The sequence below is a fragment of the Panicum hallii genome, chromosome 9 (assembly GCF_002211085.1).
Source record: "Panicum hallii strain FIL2 chromosome 9, PHallii_v3.1, whole genome shotgun sequence".
In the NCBI taxonomy this organism is placed as follows: Eukaryota; Viridiplantae; Streptophyta; class Magnoliopsida; order Poales; family Poaceae; genus Panicum; species Panicum hallii.
The window spans coordinates 1920567-1935133 of NC_038050.1; the positions used below are offsets into that span (position 1 = coordinate 1920567).

At 47.7% G+C, this 14567-nt stretch overlaps 1 pseudogene; it reads right to left on the minus strand.

Moving 5' to 3' along the window:
• Window positions 1–372: 372 nt before the first annotated feature.
• On the minus strand, window positions 373–4286 carry LOC112873612 (annotated as a pseudogene).
• Window positions 4287–14567: the final 10281 nt, after the last annotated feature.

Here is a 14567-nt window from a genome sequence, read left to right on the forward strand (position 1 = left end):
CACGTAACGGCTAGGAGTCTAAGTGTTCACCAGATGTGCGACACCGTCTGATACCGAGGCAGCATCGGCTCTGGGGTCCGAGGTGCCTTAGATGTGAGGTACCTTAGGGTGTGTTCGTTTCACCCTTTTAAAACCCGAAACATCTAAACTTTAGAGGTCTGACATCGAACAGCCCTCTAATTCGGGCTCTAATAAGATTGCGATTCTTTAGAGTGAGGGAACACTCTAAAATTTTTAGAGTGTTCCCTCACTCTAATCGGAAACGAACACACCCTAAGGCAGATTATGGCACGTACAGCAGTTAGACAGCAGCCGTCTATATTAGTCTATATAAGCAAAATGAGCTGACGTGGCTATTATTAAATGAAGAAAAAATATGTTGCTGTCTATTATCTCGTCTACAGCTCTGGTCCGTGCTCCCATGCAAAATAACACCAACTGATATATCCCACAGACAGACAGCTAAGCAGACATCCCTTTATAAAGCTATCTATTTAGTTGTCTATATATGTTAAATTAAATTAAACTTGTGCATTGGGCCAAAGCCATGAGTAGTATTTCAAGAAACAGATCCTGCATCATCTCTAAAACTAGATTGAAATGGCATTGCTTGGTTGCGACAATATTCGCCATCTTCCTGTAGCATGGCACTGGCTGCAAGGCTCCAGAACAGTTAGTTCAACTGTAGATGGAACTCTATTCTCGATGTATGTCCTGATAGCCGAGAGTGCTCTGGGGTTTTAGTTCAACTGTAGATGGAACTCTATTCTCGATGTATGTCCTGATAGCCGAGAGTGCTCTGGGGTTTCCACGAGAACACCGTCTGCCACGGGAACACACCTTGTGAACTCACCTTCACCACACCTTAGGACCATAGGTGGTGTCCAATGCAAGGCACTCAAGCGACACGGCGTTCTCGAGAATATAACATGCTAGCTCAACCAAGCTCTTCGTGGAGCTGAAACCACTGATCTTCACGCTCTTCAGGAAGCCATGGCGGTGTTGAGGCATGCGCCTCAGTTCTAAATCCGTCAAAATCGATTCATGGATGAAATGAAAATGAATGTACACATCACCAGTGCCTTACATTTAAGATCAAAGTCTGGAGGAAAGGAGCTGCTTCAAGGAAAGAAACCAGAGAGAAATGGTCATATGGCTGGGAAACGGTTGATCCTGATACCAAACGAATGGTCAGATGCTTGAGGTGGAGGAATTTGGTGGGCAGCATTGGTGCATCAACCACCTGCACAACAAATATATCAGGTATGAGATTCATCAACACCAGGTACGATACGACTAATGTAATCCATACATTTTGCTAGCCTACAACACCTTATCTCTTATTAGAGTATTACCTCATGCCCTGATTCTATGACAAGAGTTTCAAGATTTGGCATAATGGGTGGCAGCTTGGCACGAGCATCACGGATAAAGTTTGCACGCTCCATGTCTAGCTTCTTTATTTGCAATGTTTCCACACGTGAGAAGTTTACCCTGAATCCTCTATGGAAAAAAAACTAGAGAGATTTGGAGCTTTGCTCTCTAACACTTTGAAGCTCGAGCATTCACAAATACTAAGGCTGGTGAGCTGCTGCAGGGTGCAAGGTATCTTCAAGCAAATTATCTCCATGCAATGAGTGAGCTCCAAATGCTCCAAAACAAGGGGAGTTAGAAAGAAGGCACCCTAACTCTTCCCACTTGATGCTCACGAGAAACAGATGAAGAGTTGTTAGGCTTCTGAAGGGACCAAGTTCAGATGTGGGATGAAGATCACAAAAACGAAGTTTAAGGTACCGAAGTGAGTTTTGAACCCCATCAGCCAAAAGTGAGCATGGGAAGTTGTATTTTCTCCTGGTTTCGGACAACCAGAGGGTGAGTTCTTCCATTCCTGGTTTAAGAGCAATCTGAAGCCAACTGTCAAGATAACTAGTGCCATCAAATCCGCACATGCCACTGTAGTCAAGCTTGAATGATTTCAAGCTAATGCCTGAGTGGTTCCTGAGAACGCAGCCAATTTTATGGTGGAAATTATCTCCATTCGAACTTCTCTTCAAGCCAACCGTATCCTTATTAAAGATGAGATTGGGATGACATCTCCAGGAATGTAAAAAGGCACGAGATAGGCAAGCAGCACGAGCAGCTTCACGCATTGGCATTAAGGAATGTATACGGGACAATATGTCCTGCACACACGAGGATTGGATAAAAGATCAGCATCGAGATTGTAAGGCCATTACTTCAATTGGAGAAAGAAAACAATAGAACCACACGGAGTAACATTGTACCCCAAGTAGCTCCACATGATTGCACAGGGTGCGCTGCATTATAAAGGTGGATGGTGCACAGGAATGTAACCATGCTAGGTAACTTAGTAATGCATAGACAAGTTTTCCTAACAGTCTTTTTAGTAGCTTTCTGAGGGAGAAATGAGACAGTTGCTAACATCTAGCACCAATCAACTGCTTCATGAGATATACTTTTGCTTGCATATCAACAATAATGTTTTCTGTGCATTTGTGAGGATGACTTGTTATTGTGCAATAACATGTTATAAATAGGTTAAAACAGTGAAGAAACAGAAATGAATATGTAAATTCTGCACAGGGTACAAATAGCATATCTGGAAATAAAACAATTTGAAGCCGATGAGATAGAAACCGACTGTTTTGCAGTTACATTGTGTGGTATATATACACGAACTTGGGTAACTGAGATGGGGGATCCTTGATAAAGAAGACCATAAAGATAGAGAAAAAGGCAAATCATAAAAGAATACAGAGTTCAATTCATAGTATGTTCAGAATTTGGGTACTACACATTGCACAAAAGAAAAAAATCAATCCTACAACATCTAGAGCACCATTGAGAAATCTTGTCATTTTTTATGGATTTAGTTACCACAATAGCAGAACCAATGCTTTGGGGAAGATTGTGATGCAGGTGGAATTGTGGGAAAATAAAAACATTTCCCCGGTTCCTTCTGGAATGAAATTGCCGGTCACAACATCATTGAACTTGGTTGCATCACAACACTAGCAGCATGGTACTAACTAATCCTCCATCAATTCATTTTTACAAGCCCTAGTTTGACTGTGCAAAGTTTAAATCTTTGATCATGGTTTTTTTTCAGATAATAGTTTATTAATGGTTACAAAATCATAGTGAGTGTATATACGATCTAGTTGTACAAATTTTGTGGAATATACCTAACATAATATTAGATAAATTGTTGGTCGAAGCGTGTTTGGACAGCCAAACTGCACCATAGAAAAATGAATGGAGGGAGTAATTACTAAATCACCCCAATTTTGCTTAAGATATCATCATAGTACTAAAGCAGCCTGCTTATACATGGAATTCTGCAGAGATGTTACCCGCCTTTGCTGAGAGAACAGTTACAATTAAAACAAATTGACAAGAAAGTGTAGTGATGTGACCAAATCGCAGCACTAAAAAATCTTCTTCTGTTTATAAATGACATAGGCCTAGCATAGTCCCAAGCATTAGTCTGACGAGTGAATCTTTGTGATATTATGCTTGCAATCTAAGCCTGCATCATAGGAATTAAAATGCTTTGGTACCTCAGGAAGCTCTGGGATTGATCTCATTATTTTGCCAGCTTGATAATCACTGTCGCCATCTTGTTCACAGGGTGATCCCTTTCTTTTACCAGTTGAGTCAATAAGCCCATCTGCTACGCAAAAGGGATAGTTATGGTAGCCCAAACATGAATATAGAAGAAAAGCAGAAAAAGCGCCCTATCTCTTAAGATCTTTTTTCCGGAGGAACGTATGCAGGGCGTCACCCACTTAAATTTCCCCGTTGCTTACTCGTAAGAAACTAATAAAACCTAAAAGTAGCTCATATAAAGAAAGTGAAAAGGCACAAATCTTAGACATTCACCAAAGTGGAAATTTTAAATTCAAAATGATGAAAAATCGGTAGCCGGGGCTCACATCAATCTAAACATGAATCAGTTTGGGAACACAATGTATAATCACATCTTTTTTTATTTATGAACTGACAATGAAAGCAACGATGGAGCCAAACGTAACACAGAGTCAGAGAGGGGGCAAGGCAGCTGTTAGGAGAAAGGAGGCTTACACCGGGCTCGGATCCGCCGGCGACGCCGCGGCCTGTCGCGCTGCATGGACAGCAGGGAGACAGGGAAGGGGATGGCGTGGTGCCACGCGCTCACGCCCGCCGGCCGCTGGGCACTGATGCTCGACCGCTGGTGTCGGCACGCTACTGCTTGCGCCCCTGCGGGCTGCGGCCGTGCGTGCGCACGCTCCAGTGCGCTTGGCTTCCGACGACCGTACCCCGCTGCTCTGCCGCCGGCCGCTAGCGCTAGGGTTTGGAAGAGCGAGGTCGCGAGGAAGGACGGGAGACTGGGCGAGTTTGGCGTACTCCCAAAAAAGACAATCGGGGAACAATTTTTTTGTGCGACCTTGACCCTTCCCCTTCGTCATTCTGTCGCGCAGCGCAGGAGCTGTCCGATGAGATAATTCTTGTGCCGGAACGACGCCGCGTAGCTATCGCGCCCCCGGCCCCTCCGAGAATCGTCATTCTGCAAGTATCGAACGAGAACCGTCCGTTTTGAACGGCAAATAGAATGGCCGTGTTGTGAACCACATCACTTAACAGTGGCCGCCGGGCACCACTCCATGGTCCTCTCAGTGTTGCGATCTGAAACTGTGAGATGAGTCGCGCCGCGCGTCGCTCCATCGTCCTCAACGGCCGGTCTTGATCCCCTTGCCTTGATTCTTCGTGGGTTAAGGGTCACGAGTTCGCGACCACCACGAGGGAGTCGCCGAGCTGTCATACCGGGGGAGCTCCGGCTGCTGATGTATGTTGGCGAGGGAGAAGAGAACCGAGATGCACGAGATCTACAGGGTCACCGCTCATTGCAGGCCAGGTCCAGTGAAATCCCTAGAGTTGCAATAAAGAAAACAAATGAGTATCAGATGGACGAACAAAATGGAAGAATCCATGACACAGAATTTATCAGATGAGGATGCCGAAGCTAGACAACCGCGTGGAGCTTGGTCGCCGACAAGCACTGGGTTGGAGTAGGATGGGGCAGTGACTCCGCCATTGTGCCGTCTGGAGGAGCCCTCTCCAGCCGCGGAAGAGCCCGACGCCGACGGCGCTTGCAAGCTATGGAAGACAGGAATTAGCATGACGGCGCCGGCCCTCGCGAGTCGCGAGCTATGGAAGAGCTCAACGTCGAAGGACCTCGCGAGCTGAAAGGATGTGCTGCGCTGTCGCCCGAGAGGTGCTCATGGGAGGGAGCCCGCCGTGCGGGAATAAACCGGTCGGCAAAGGCTCGCCGGAGCTTACCGGCCCGACCTATCGGATTGGAGCGGGCGAGCGGCTGCTGGCCTGATGCAACACCGCCGCCCATTTGCATCGTCAGAGGAAAGGGAGAGGAGAGAAATGCCGGCATGCAGACAAATGCTTCCCACCGCTGGTTAGGCTCTGGAACCTTCTTAGTGTTGCTTCTGTTTTTTTTTTTTTTTGCCCATGTTATTGGTCAATCAATAATGCCTGGTGTAGTGGTCCATGTTTTCAAAATAGCTGATTGATCAAGATATATATACAATAAGTCAGCATCACCCAAAACAAAATTTGGTAGCTAATAAGAATCTACAGGGGGGAATGGAAGTTATGGCATGACATCCGAGGTCATCTTCATCCTTGTCATAATGGATTTATTCTAAAAAAATTAATCGTACCTTTTTTTCCTGTTCCCAAACCTCCCATGTCATGATCTTGCAGGCCTTTAGTTTATCTGTACAATGCAATAGATGAATATGGTCTTTATTTTGCCTTGATATCTTAACTTTAAAGTTTGACACATCACGTAATACCTATGCATATTATATTATTATTTTGTTATACGATAGGGAACATTCCTCTGCTGTTATATTTATGTTAAGTTTTCTTTTTCTGGTCTATTTCCTTTTTTTTTGTGAGATGTATGGATCTATGAATGCGTATCGGAAAATACTTATTGATAGCGTAAAAGGATAAAACTATATCTTAGATGCATCACAAAGGCAAGAAATATAAAATAGAGTTGGTTGGACTTGGATAGTAAGGTGAATATAACTCTGTTTAGTTAGAAAAAATGCATTCTTGAATTAACAATTAACTATTTTTGTCGGAGGAAATCTCCAGCCGAGTGGCGGAACGCACTCGTCTAATCCTAGTTTTGGAAGAGTTTGGAGGAGATCTAGGAGCGCTTGATCAAATGGCGGATGAACACGGGAAAAGACGCGAGGATTTAGAGTGGTTCGGGCCGCCGGAGCGTAATACTCTACGTCCACTTGAGTGTTGTATTGCTTGAGTGTGCTTGTGGACAGCTTGTGGGTCTAGACCTTGTGAGAGCCTGAGAAAAAACTTGTGTTTAACGGGTGCACTCTCCCTTTTATAGACCAAGGGGAGTGCTTACACTGTGCGGGGCTCCGACAGGTGGGCCCGGCCAACAAGAGCCTGTTATATGATAGATATGGAGATCTTTCTCTCCAGCTCCTCTCCGTAGTCCTCTCGATCGGAAAGTTGATGTGCGTATCTACAGCCAGGATATGGTCTTGTGCCACCTTACCGGCATAGTGCCTGCTGTCAGTATTACGCACAGTGGAAGACGTGTTGTCACTGTTGGGCTAGAACCCTCTGACAGGCGTAGGAGCTGCGCTGACCCGCCGCGCCGTTGCCTCCGCGCGCACTGTGGCAGCGCACGTCTCGGCTCTCCTGCAGCAGACCATCATAACCCACGCGCGCGGTGCCGTGAGTAGACTGTACGCCGCTTGCGCACAGTACACGGTGATACGACGCGCCGCCTTGGAAACAGGCGGGCTTACCGTGGTGTCAGCGTACCTGCCCCGTGTGTCAGTGAGCAGGCCATACTTTGACTTGGGCACGCACAGCCCACCTACCCTCATTTAATGCGGTAGTTGGGCTGACGCCCCACGGGAGGCTTTCTGCCACGGGCATGTGGCAGGGTTGGCCTCGCAGCCGCCTCCCTGGCAGCTTGAGGCGACACGTGGTGGCACCGGACCCCTTCCTGGAGGAAAGGGAGGTCCGGGCCTCCGAGGCCAGTCCGAATAGATAGGCCTAGAGGGGTCTGGCTCCCACACGTGGCGGCGCCGGACCCCCTGGGGGGTCCGGGCCTGTGGAGGCCATTCCTGAACACCCTGTCCTCGTAGGCACGTGGAGGCGCCGGACCTATATGAGCACCGGGGGGGGGGGGTCCGGAGACCATGATCCCAGCTGTCAGGCCCGGGCCGTACGCCCCGTCACCCACAGGATAAGGGTGAGGTCACGGATAACCTTGCGCCTATCTGGTTGGAGGCCCTGCCAGACAACTTACTGGGGCCCGCGGAGAGGCATGTCGCCTCACAGCGGATTATTACGACCTTCTGGTCGTTGAGCAGCTCCTTGGCGACGATGGAGGATAGGCGGCCAAGCATGTGGTGGCACGCGTCCACCACGATACGCTTTGCGCACACGCCGGAGCCAGACACCATCGCGCGTCTTACCTGTGAGGCGGCAGCGACACGCTAAGGGGCTGGACACCCTAGTAGGAGGTACCTCTGTCCATATGTACCGACAATTTTCATATGTTACTTTCATACTTGTTTTCACACTATTAATACCTATTGATGTTTGTAGATCTTAATGTGCCGTAAAACAGTATGTTGCTATGATAGTAAGATCAACATCATTTGCCTATGCTTTGCTTATTGTACTATAATTTTTTTAAACTTCGTAGCAACGCACGGGCACAGATATTTTTTTTAGTGGACCAAGTCGCCAAGTCTGGCGTCGGCGACGAGAACTGCCGAGTTTGGGCGAGTTGGGCCATTTGGGCCGTCAGGTAGGGAGGGGGAAGATGGGCCATTATGCTCTCTTGGGCTGAATGACAGAAGGAGATTGAGAGGCCTGTGATTCGGTGCTATTTTCATTTTTCTGAATACCAGTAAACACTATATATGCAAAAAAAATTTAAAAATCATGAATATTCAGCTGAATCTCTTGAATTGAAGTGGGGCCATCCCTGTTCAGTGCCAACGTCTCCATATCCATCAAAATCTCAAATTCTACCAGGACTTGAGGAAAACCGGCCTGGCCGCTTTTGAAAACCCGTTTGGCCACTTTCTGGAACCAGCCTGGCCGGTTTGGCTCAGTGACGCCTGGATCATGTCAATTTTAGCCGTCAACGTATGTCTCTTTATTCTTTTAGTAAAATTTGTGCACCAGAAAATATTATAATGACCAAAATTATTGTGTCAGGACAATGATAAACACACATCGTGCATATATAGCGCTTCATGCTGTTTCAAGTTGAAGCTGAATTTACTTGTTGGGCCTCCACTCATTCTTGATGGTTTGTGTTGACTTTCTTGATTTCGCAGCAACTTGCTATTCCATGGATCCTTGTTTGTGCATTCACTGCAATTTTCCTTTTTCCGAGGGACACCACGTCTGCTGTAGATATTTAGAATTTTGCACAATACCCAGCTTCTCACGCTTTTTTAACACCAGCACATGCATTACTCGTAACCTGATTCCTATTAGTACCAAGCAGTTGTGACATAATGCACCATGATTTACCATGTTGCACCATGAAAATTAAAAGATAAACGTGGGCATCATGATTTGAAACCAGCTAGCTACTCCAACGTCGAGAGATCAGACTGACTTCAACGGGCCTCATGCAAATGCATTTTTAAAAGGCACTGTGCGTACCGTGTACAGTAAATGCATGCGGCATGCAAAAATAAGGAGCTCCAACGGGGGACATGCATCGGGCTCCGTTAGTTGACTCCCGCGTAAACAAAAAATCACCCTGGTCGATTGGCAGAGATGCGTTGAGGAGAGAGAGGATGTATTTTTACATTCCCTCTCTCCACAAGTGCAAAATATGTGTTAGATATGCATGCTCCTTTGGAGATTCGTTTTGCAATGCACAGTGTCCAGCGTCATGCATTTTATGATATTATATTGCTTTATATGCATTTGCATGTTGTGCACTGAAGTTAGTCTCAGTAGCTCGAGATTCCCGCAGGTGGCATAGCCGGCCGCGAAGGCAACAATGCAATCACCATCTCATTACGAGCCTGGCCCTAGGCTTTTGCTACCTGGCTAGCCCTTGATCGTCGTTGTAGCAAAGGGCGCATCCCAGCTCTAGCTCAGGGAGGGCGTCCCTCCCCTCAGGTGCATGGTAGGTAGGACTGTAGGAGGAGCTAGCTTAGCTTTCCCTGGGACTGACGAGAGGCCAGAGGGTAGGGGCTACCTGGGCGCCTGCCACCCCTCAGCCGGCCGGCTTTATACGTGGTAGTGGTGGAGCAGCTGGCCACTGGCCAGGCCGGGGTTGTACTGCCGCCGCACGCTGCGCCAGAATTTACGAGCCGCGCAGGCCCGCCGGTACTGGCCGTCCCCTGGCCGGACGAGACGATCGAAAGGGAGTTCACTGGCTCAGGAGTCAGGAGGGGGCGCCGCGCCGGGCGGCGTCTGCGTGTGCGTGCCCGTCAGTCACTCACGGTCGTCTCGAGGCAGGCGTGGGTACGTAGCGGAGGCCTGGCAATGGCAGCGCATGAATTGCGCGCATTAGTTGGCAGCCTCCTGGCGCGGCGCCGGACAAAGATATGGCCCAGGGGGAAGGGGTTGGTGCATGGCATGCGAGAGACCCTGCCTGCCACTGGCCGGCGAGCCTGTCAGGGAATGCCGCTCTCGCCACAACGCGGCGCGGCCAGGCCGCCGGCCGGGATACTCTGCGCCGAACGGAAATTTTCATTTTGAAACGGCAGGGGTTCGTCGTAGAGTGTAGTAGACGTCTAGACGACGAAGTGAGACCGGAGGAGGAGGTGCGTGCGTGTTGCGGCGTGTCAGTGGGCGCGAAAGCCCACGGAGCCGTCAGGAGGCTGCTCTTTCACGACGACGGGGGTAGGCACAAGTTCCCAGGTCCGCTAGCCCAAAAAGTCCACCAGTCTCCCTCGTCTACCTCCAGCAGCACGTAGTCCAGACGGGGGCGCGGCACGCTAATTTACGGTCGCTCCTAAATTCATCTCGATACGGTCCAACCAGATTTTTTCTCCCACGGTGACGATGGATCCCACCCTATTCTCTTTTCGACTCCGCCCACCAGCTAACTGGTCCGTTGTTTCCCAACTCATACCAGCTTGGTCTGATGAACTTCTAATCCCCGCACAGCTGCACCCTACCAAAATTCTGACACATTAATTTAATAAAAAAAATATATACTATGTGGTGAAGTTTGTATAATAAAATAAATATGGATCGAGAAAAAGTTGTGCATTTTTTTTGAAAAAAAAGGAAAAAATAAAAATAGGAAAGAAAAATAAAAAATAATTACAGAATAAATAAATTTCGAATCAAAATTTGGGAGCAAAATTTGAGTGTAGGAATTCAAAGAAATACAAAAATTGTGCGACAAATATATACAATATAGCAATAGTTATGCTGAAAATTTTGTTTGGAAACAAAATTTGTGATAAAATTTGAATAAAAATTTACAAAAAAATGTTCAAAAACATTATTTGAAAACAAAAATTTGCAAGTTAATATTATGAACAAAATTCAAAATAAAAGAAAATGTTGATTGCAGAAAATATTGAAAAGAAAAATCGATAACAAAAGGTATAGAAAACTTTTCAAAAAGGAATAAAATCCAAAAACAAAATTTTAAGAAAAACTATGATCAAAATTTCAAAAAATAAAAATCCACACGTAACATTGAGACGTTTCTGCCGGGGAGGTGGGGACGGGGGAGAGCCGGAGCCGTTTTTTAGGGTATGTTTGGTTGGGGAGCTAACTTAAATAGAATGGCTCCACTCCAATTTGTGAAAATGGAGCCGCTCCGTTCTACATTTGGTAAGCAGAATGGAGCCGCTCCATTTTTTGTTTGGTTGGAGAGTGTGGTAAAGTAGAACCATTCCGTTCCATGTTTGGCTGGAGAACCATTCCATTCAAAGATAGCCGACAAGCGGTCGTCTGGATCCTCTGGGGGGGGGCGGCCCTGGACCCGAGCTGCGGCGGGTGGGGGGGGGGGAGGGCCCAGGCCGCCTAGATCCTCCGGCGGCGGCGGCGGGCGGCGGGCGGCGGGCGGTCCTCCGGCGAGGGGGGGCGCCACGTAGGGGGGGAGGGGCAGCATCGGGGGACGAGGGGACGGGAGACAGGAACGGAAGCGCTCGCGTCCGGTCGTTTTGGAGGAGCGGCCTCGTTCCGCATCTTAGGGGAATATTCATATTTTTTGCTCCCGGAGCCACTCCGCTCTTACTCGGTTACAACCAAACATGAAAAAAAAATGAAACGGCCCAACCAAACACACCCTTAGTTAGGCGGAAAGCCGGAGCCGGTGGAGCGGGTGGAGCGAAAAACTGTAGTTGGGAGCGGTATGGTACCGAGAGGCCCGGTCTTTGAGACGTTGGCTGGATGGCGAGGCTAGGGGCCTGTTTAGATCATGCCGTAAAGGCAAATTTTTTTTGCAAAAACGGCGTTTTTGTCTTTACGCATCTAAACGGATCGGCGCATTTTTTTTTGGCATTTGGGCCCTGTAAACGCAAAAAAAAATTTTGTGACGGAATCTTGCCAATTTGAAGTACTGAATGAAGTCTATTTACAAAACTTTTTGCATGGATGGACTGTAAATCGCGAGACGAATCTAATGATGCTAATTAATCCATAATTAAGCAATAATTAGCGGATGGTTACTGTAGTATCACTGTTGCAAAACATGGATTAAGTAGGCTCATTAGATTCGTCTCGCGATTTACAGCCCATCCATGCAAAAAGTTTTGTAAATAGATTTCATTCAGTACTTCAAATTGGCAAGATTCCTTCGAAAATTTTGCGTTTACGGGGTGGGAGCCGTAAACGCAAAAACTTGTAAACTTTTACGGCCCCCATTTTACGTTTACAGCTTTTTACGTTTAGGGGTCATCTAAACAGGCGCTAGGTTTTCAATGGAGCCGGCCGGCCCGGGCCGTGCCATGCGTGGCAGGGGAAGGGAATGGTGCGCTGACTGCTGAGCTGCCGCAGTCAGAGTTGGCCGCGTACAAAATTTATTTGTTTTTGGATGGATTCAGGAATGAGCTTTGCAGTGGCAGGGAGAAATTCCCCCACCTCCTCTCTCTTCTTCAGTCTCGTCCTTTCCCGGCTGCTGCAGCCTTTTCTATTATTGCGTTGCTCTCTTCCTTCTCTCCCACTCACACTCCATCGTCGCTTGGGTTTAATGGCACATGGGTGTGATTTATGTCCAATCTGGCCCATCCGGTAAAGTGAAAGTGAGCCGGGTTGGCCTGGATCATGTTTGTTTCACTGAAAAGGCACCCGGCCGGTTAATGGCGTTCGTTCCCTTGTGTACTACTAGCACAATGCAAGGTAAAATATTACTAGCACGGGACATGTAGTTTACCACGCTTGGCCATGGTAAAAAATCTTCAGAGATGTTGTCATTGTTCTTTCAGAAGAGCAAGAGAATACTAGTACCAGGAGCAGTATCCAAACGAGAAATAAAGGTTTTGATTGCAGAGGTAGATAGACGGTGGCAAGGCAAACCCACAGGGCATGATGCAGGCGTGTGCAGGGGAAAGGCGAGACACGGATGTGATTAGCCAAAAACAGGCAGCTCTGCCGTGAGAGCCCATGCCCATGGCCTCCGCGCAGGCGCAGCGCTCAGGAGAAAGGCTCGGCTGCTTGAATGAGACGGACGGGTGACGAGGAAAAGAAAAGAAAAGTTTCTTCGGGAAAAAAAAGAAAGGAAAAGAAAAAGAAAGAGAGGCAGGCGGCCAGGGCGCAGCAGCACAGTTAATTCCCCACGGAAAGCTGGGGATCATCGCCTGACATTTGCCATGAAGAGGTGCCCCTGATCAGGAGATATGGCGGGCCGGGGCGCGCCCAGATGAGATGCCCGCATCCCCTGTGGATCCGTCTCTCTGCAACCCCCACTGCAACACACTTCCAGGAAATTTGGGCACGGTTACTCTTAATCTGTTTGGCCAAACTACACCCGGACATTCAAAACATTTGACAGTAATTCAGTACCAGCTCTCAAGATGTTTTTTCTTTTTGCGTGCTTCCGTGCTCCATCCCGATGGACAAATCAAGTCTACTGATGATGGATCCGAAAGCAGAACTGAAGCCTTGGCCAGAAATTTGAGAAGCACAAATAGAATCATTCAAAGGGAAGCTGAAAGGGTCAGATATACTAGTACTTGATGGATGTACTAGCTAGTACTCGTGGTGTGCGTAGTATACGCGTCCCGCAGGCCCTGTAGCGGAGGGAGTATGTTCTGAAGGAGCCGGGTGGGGCCCAGCCTTTTTTATGGCTGTCCTACAAACATCCACTGAATTTCTCGTGAATGCTACATTCATGAACATGGTTTTGGCACATCTATGTGTCGATTTGAATGCGCTGTCGAAAATATTAGAGTGAGGATCGATGCCCTAGCTAGCTGCTTTAACCATACAGTATCCACCCCCCCCCCCCCCCCCCCCCCCCCCCCGGCATTGCTTGCTCTGCTTGCCATTAACCTCTCTTACTGCTTTACCGTTCAAAAGCTAACCTGATTAGCTTTCTTCGTCAGAAGAGTACTCTGTGAACTGTGATTACTGACTAGTGCTGATCAAACCGAGCTCTTGAACCACCGCTGATGATCTGCACAGTGCTGCTTAACTTTATGTTTGTACATTCTTCAGTATATAGTAGAGTCCTGCACTGCACGCCCCTTGCTTTCCACAACTCGAGCACTGTTAGAAATGAAGAGACGACTGAGTGATGCTTTGATCGATCATATACTCCACGCACAAGCAAGCTTTGACCATGCACAAGCTGCTGGCTGGTCAAGGTCGTCTTCTCACATCATGGGCATGCATGCAGATAAAACCAAAAGCTAGATCCGTGCATGATACCTGACTAAAGCTAGAGAGCTCTATCGTCTCTCTGCTTGCTGTCTAATCGCCGAGTTTCAGTTTCTTTCGCCATCTATCGCATCCACTCACGCATCATGTTTTGTTTATATTTATACAAATATATACAAGTGCTAGCTAGCTGATCGATCAGCAACAGTAACAGTAACAGGCCAGAAAAAATAGCACGAATAATCGATCATGCGTCTACACGTACGGAGCATGCAGGTAGGTACAGGGATTTACATTGATACATGCGTGGGAACGAACGATTATCTGCTGTCAGAAATCTTAGCTTACGTTCAGCGTGCAAGCTCTCTACCAGCAGTAGCAGTGCCCTATCTAGCACTGTACCTAACCCGGGTGGGGGGGGATTTTTTTCTCCCAATTCCCCCGGCCCATTATATATATTCTTGACGATGGATTCATTCATGGCGATCGATCGAGCTGAGCACCCTTGTCTCTAGCCTGTGTCATGTTGTTATTGATACAGTACATGGAGCTAGGATGGATGGAGAAAAGGAAAGGTGAGGCGAGGACGTGTGGTGCCAGAGCAGTGACACCGCGCTTTATTAGGGCAGGAGCCATGAAGAAGCTGCTCGCGGCCATGGCCTGCTGGCCCTGGACACCACACC